Here is a 5,885-nt window from a genome sequence, read left to right as displayed (position 1 = left end):
GCGTCGTCGTCGAGCTCCTTGGAAATGGATGCATTGCGTCATTATCGAGATGCACAGAGCATTGTCATCAGGCCACACAGGCTGTAGACTCTTTGTCGTTAAACAGCTTCTGCGTCGGAGGGGCGATGCAGCACTAATTCTCATACACTCAAGGCAATGCATTGGTTTTGCAGAAATAAGCTGCAGAACACACTTCTGAGGGCTAGGACTGAGGAGGCACCTCAGGCAAGGGTAGGACTCACAGATGGCAGAGTACAGCAGCACCAGCAGGATTGCAGGAAAGCTTTTGTGTCCCTGAGTGTTAGAAATGGGATCTCTGGATGGCTAAGGCTTGCGCCAAAGCCAGGCAGAGACCACCACTCTAGTCAGGGCAAGGGAGTTACACGCCAAAGATCACCCCTGCTCACCCCCTTGGTAGCTTGGCACGAGCAGTCAGGCTTATCCCGGAGGCCACGTGTAAAGCATTTGCGCTCGCACACAGCAACAATATCCCAGGCACACCACAAAAGGAACTCCACACAAAGTTATATCAAAAATAGCCTTTGTATTCTCATAACACATTAGAATGGTAAACACATAATATACATGGTGCCACCTGGCACTGGGTCATATCTACAAGGGATTAAATACACCTAAAAGGGCCCACTGGACCACAGTCAGAACCATCACAAAGCGAACGTAGTAAAAGTAAAACATGTCATAAACGTACAACCAGTAACCACTGATAATCACTGTACTTAGCATCAGCCTGTAACATAAACTACATTATGCACAGTACCACATCAGACTCAAATTACATTCTGCGCCAACCTCACCAGCATAAACACATTATGCAATCATCTCATAAGTCTAAACGCATTAGACCCTAACCTCCGAAGTATAACTCACATTAGGGGCATAAATCACAGTGGAACATAATCTCACTAGCATAAACCATAATCATACAAACCATATTTAGAGGTATCAAATAGAGTGCATAAATCATTCTACATGAATCACATCTCCTATTACCACGTAAATCATATTTAGCACATAGTCTTCTAAAAAGACCATAGTAGAGGCATAAATTACATTAGGGCCTGGCGCCTTATTTACCTCCCAGTTCCCCAGGCCAACTGGCCATCTCAAAGGGGCTCAAACGCCCTGTGTACAAAATTCAGGGCGCGCTGCCTAGCAGCTGAATCCAAGGGTGCGCAATTGCTCACACCTAAATGTTGCAGCTGGCACTAAGTGCTGCGCAGGTGTAAAAGTATGGGGCCAATGAGTGCATCTCACTCCTAACTAAAAAATACATGTCCCCAAAGAAAGAATAGCCTAAACGGCGGAGCTGTCCACTACTTGCTGGGCAGCTGTGAATATAAAAATGAGGCCTAGACACTCCTGGTGCCCTTAAAACACATGTGTGACGTTGCAGCTGCCCGTGAGAATACAGTAAAGGGGCCCTGGCACATCTGTCCCTTCGGGGCCTCACTGAGGCTTCTCTTTAAATAATATTGCCCTCAAAATGTTGCAGTTGCCCACTGTTAAGCGGGGCAACTGTAAAAACATCTGGCCAACATGGGGGACAGCACTGGCCCCTCTGGCCCTCGGGACCCCCCTGGGGCCCTTAAACAACAATGTGCCATCTATGTAGCTCTTCCCTGGGCTCTTAAACAACAACTTTCCCCAAAGAGAGGTGAGCACTGGCACACTCCGTGCCGTGGAATGCCCGCTCACCGGGATTCTGAAAACAAATGGTGCCACATTGGAGCGGCCCTCTACCAGGCGGGGCCGCTCAGAAAGTGGGCACTGAGACCGTGCCTTGATTGTAGAGCAGCCCGCGCTCTCTTGCGGAACCCCCCAGCCACGCAGGACTGCCCAGGTGCTTTGGGTGCACAAATACAAAGAAGACCCTCCTCAGCCCCACTCACTGAGCTGCTGATGGCAGGCTCCTCCGGAGGCGGGCGTGGAACTCTGTGGCGCCAACCGTCTGCCATTTCTAAATGCTGCTCGGGACCTTGGGACTTCTTCTCCTCGGCGGTGCGGGGCTCTCCCAAGCTCACAGGAGCCCTGCACAGACTTCTGGCTGCCGGTAGGAGGACCCGCCCACGACCACGTAAGGCCACCTGACTTCCCGGTTCGCGCTTGCAGCGGCCCGGCAACTTCTGTTCGGACTTGGGCTGTGGCGGTGAATCCATGGCCATAAGAATGCGAGGTGGGCTCCCGCCAATACCGCAGCAATGCGGGGTGGGCACCCGCTATTTAAGGACAAATATAATGCAGTAAAATAAAGGAACCAGTATGCGGGTGGGGACCAGCGATTTCACCTATAATAAAGCGGGGTGGGCTCCCACCAACACCGCCGCAATGAAGGGTGGGCACCTGCTATTTAAGCATTCCAAAAAGCGGGGTGTGCACCCGCAATGAAGCTTCAAATGGGGGGAGGGCACCTGCTGTATTTTAAAAGGCAGGACGGGGGAATCCCAACACTGGGTATTCCCTCTAGAACCAAAGACTGCAGCTCAGCACTGCAGAGCCCACACGCTTTTCTTGGGGAAGAAAAGGTCTTCCAGGTCCTTAAAGTGTCAGGGGCATGGCGGGGCCCAGGGTGGCCAGCAAACAGGGCCCTCCAGCAGGGAGGCAAGCCCCATGGCAGTTCCTCCTGGGCCCTAGCAGCAGCAAGCCCCCCACGAGTACAGGAACAAGAAGTGAACCTTTTCATGGGGTCACAGCCCCTATATTTATATTACACAATCCAAATGTGTCACAGCACAGAGCTTGGGGATACCAGTCAGACCTGGTTTAGGGGGGATTTGGAGCACTTTGTTTTGCTCAGCTCCTCTCTCCTTTGTCAGGTGGTGGCTCAGGGATCAGACACTCCACAGCATTGTGGAGGGAAGGCACAGCCTTATTCAGGTCCCAGGTGCAACTCCTCCCTCCCATCTGCATGCAGATCTCTCTATTCGCCACTGAGATGCCTCACTCTGTCTCCTGGAGCCACCCACACCTCTCAGCTCCTGTCACTCACAAGCCAGACGTGCAATTTACATCAGGCTGGCAGACACACAGTACACAGAAATACCAACTTCTAAAAGTGGCATTTCTCCACCAGTCACCATAAATCTGTGAACACCATTGCACAGCATTTATTCTCACGAGTTCATACATACTAAACTCGCCCCTGCACTCCTCTTACCCCAGGAATTACTATGGACACACTTATCCCCCATGCATTCCTATGGGAGGGCAGGCCAATATCACCACATGTACTCAGAGAGCACACGCACTTTACACTGGGCCACAGTGCTAAAGTGCGCAGAGGCCTAAAATCACTACCACTATGTCAGAGCTTAAGGCAAAAAGTTCATGGGTGAACCTGCCAAAAGGCCCAAGTCCAACACTGAGATTTCAGAAAATAGGAGGAAAGCCATCAAGCCCTTGAAGTCACTCTGTGTTCAAGTGATAGTCCAGTCCTTGTCTTCAGCAGAGCAGTGATCAGTAGGCAGCAGGGCAGTTTAGTAAAGCAGAGAAGCAGTTTTTCAGAACAGTTAGTCACAGCAAAGTGGTAATCCTTTCAGCACAACAGTCTTTAATCCAGCACAGTTATTCCCAGGTCCAGTAGTATACTTATTTGATAGCCCCAGTGCCCTGGTATTATACCCAAAAGTGCCTTTGATGTACGGAGTGACTTCAAAAGAGTTCTCTGAAGTGCACAAGGATCCATTTCAACCAGATCTGGCTCCAGACCAAATCAGCCCTTTGTGTGAGGGCAGTACACAATCTTTTCAGATGTAAGTGTGAGCCGCCTCTCCCCATCCTGACCCTGAAGACATTCAGTGTGCATATGAATGAAGATGAATCCACTGTTACACCCAACCATTCCTATGTTGTGGCTGTCTAGATGGAATGCACAAAATGTAGCTGTCACCCTACCCAAACATGCATTGGAGAGAGGCTACAGGCACACAGAGAAACTTTAAGAGCAAAGAAATAACTACTTTCTAAAAGTGGTATTTCTATAATGGTGTCAAATTTAACTTTACCATTAAAGAGGATTCATCACCACCATTCCAAAGATATTAAACATGAAGTAGCTACTCCTTTCCAATCAGGAATTATAGCTTAAAATGTGTTTTAAATAATCCCCAATGCTAGTTTATAAAAGGAGTAGGCCTCATAGTAGTGAAAAAAAATTAGCTGTTTGTCACTGCCAAGACAAGTAAAACTTAAAAGCGCATGTCCTGCCTTTTAGTTACACAGAACCCTTCCCTTAGGTTTACTTAGGGTTTAAGACTTGGCAAGTGGTTTTAAATACCAAGTTGTAGTGGCAATAAACTGCACCAACAGGCATTGCAATGGCAGGCCTGAGACAGATTTAAAAGGCTACATGTGTGGATGGCACACTACAGACAAGAGTTTCATAGCACAGTGCCCATAATCTACTATATCAAATATTACTATTCCTCCTCCCTTATCCGCAGACTTTATGATTATATTCGGGTCTCTTTTAAGGGACTCAATGGCTGTACAGTGGGATTTGTTCAGGCTGTTGGAATGCAAATGTGATTCTTCCAGGATCGTTTGTACTCCAGTTTCCAGAACTGTCTAAAACGGTATACAACGTTTACAACGCGAGCGTTACAACGCAGTACCATTACCACGCGGTTATCACAATGAAAGTTGTTACAACGAATTGCGCTGGGTGGCGCTCAAGGATAATAAATCATTTAATTTACTATCCCAACACCTTCCCTACTATCCACGGGGACTGGTGTTGGAATAGTAAATTATATTTTTTAAATTTGCGCCCCCCCAACGCAAGTCGTTGTAACGACTTGCGTTGTTACAACCGCGTTGTAATGGTACGCGTGGTAATGGTACGCGTGGTAGTGACATACATCCGTCTAAAACACGAATATGTTCTTACCTACTCAGGAGATCGATGGTGAAAAAGTGGATTTAAGTTTTAATCCTGATATATTCATGGACTCTTTAGGTGGACATTCCTCAAAAAATCATCTGAGTCAAATTTTTCAGAAAAATGATTTCAAAACCCTAATTCTAATTTAATGACAGAAGTGGTGGGGGCAAAGCTAAAACCTCTTACTAGAACTTCTTTCCCAGCTCGATTTAACACCCTACTTGATAAGTTTGTAATGGGTTCCTTATCTATCTATCGCCAATATCTCTGGTTTCTCATTTTCAAATAATCTTGTGGGGGTTGGTTCCGTGTAAATTTACCCTTCTCTTGGTTATGGTTGTAACTATGACCTTTTCTTGGTATCTGCTCTAAAAAATTACATATTTGCTGTTAATTACCATATTGGTACTTTCTTCTCTGCTTGAGTTCTCTTCCTCACTGCTTGAGCTGAGGTATCAGAGAGGGTGACATGTTTTTGCCTCCTCTGGAGTAGATGGTTCTATAGTTTGATTGCCTATCCCAACCTTGTTCCTTTCTCTCTTGGCAGTATTTCTCTTTAAGGAAGGGTTACAGTAGTTCGCAGCTAAACTTATTGATGTCCTTTTTAAGTTTGATGATTTTTTTCGTTACCAGGTATTCTCTGTAACCATCCATATCTTGATTAATCTCCTCTACTTTCTTCTTTTCCTCATCTAATGCAGTGTTTTCTTTAAGACTGGTTTCAAATTTGTCTATTGCTTCCTTCTCAATGACAATTATTTCTTGTGCTGTTTCTATTATAAGAAGCATCCAGTTCTACTACACCTGTTTGCTATTTGTGCCCAGGTCTCTAGAAATGTTCTATTTTCTATTAATAATTCCGGTTCATTCCTTATTTGTAAACCAATCGGGACAATACCAGACCACATATTCCATTAGGAAATCTGCATGTAATTCTGTTCTTATTAACTTTTTCTTCATATTTACAAGCTTCCCCATTTTGATG

Source organism: Lissotriton vulgaris, unplaced genomic scaffold (assembly GCF_964263255.1).
Source record: "Lissotriton vulgaris unplaced genomic scaffold, aLisVul1.2 SCAFFOLD_411, whole genome shotgun sequence".
Taxonomy (NCBI): domain Eukaryota; kingdom Metazoa; phylum Chordata; class Amphibia; order Caudata; family Salamandridae; genus Lissotriton; species Lissotriton vulgaris.
This window is presented reverse-complemented; position numbering follows the sequence as displayed.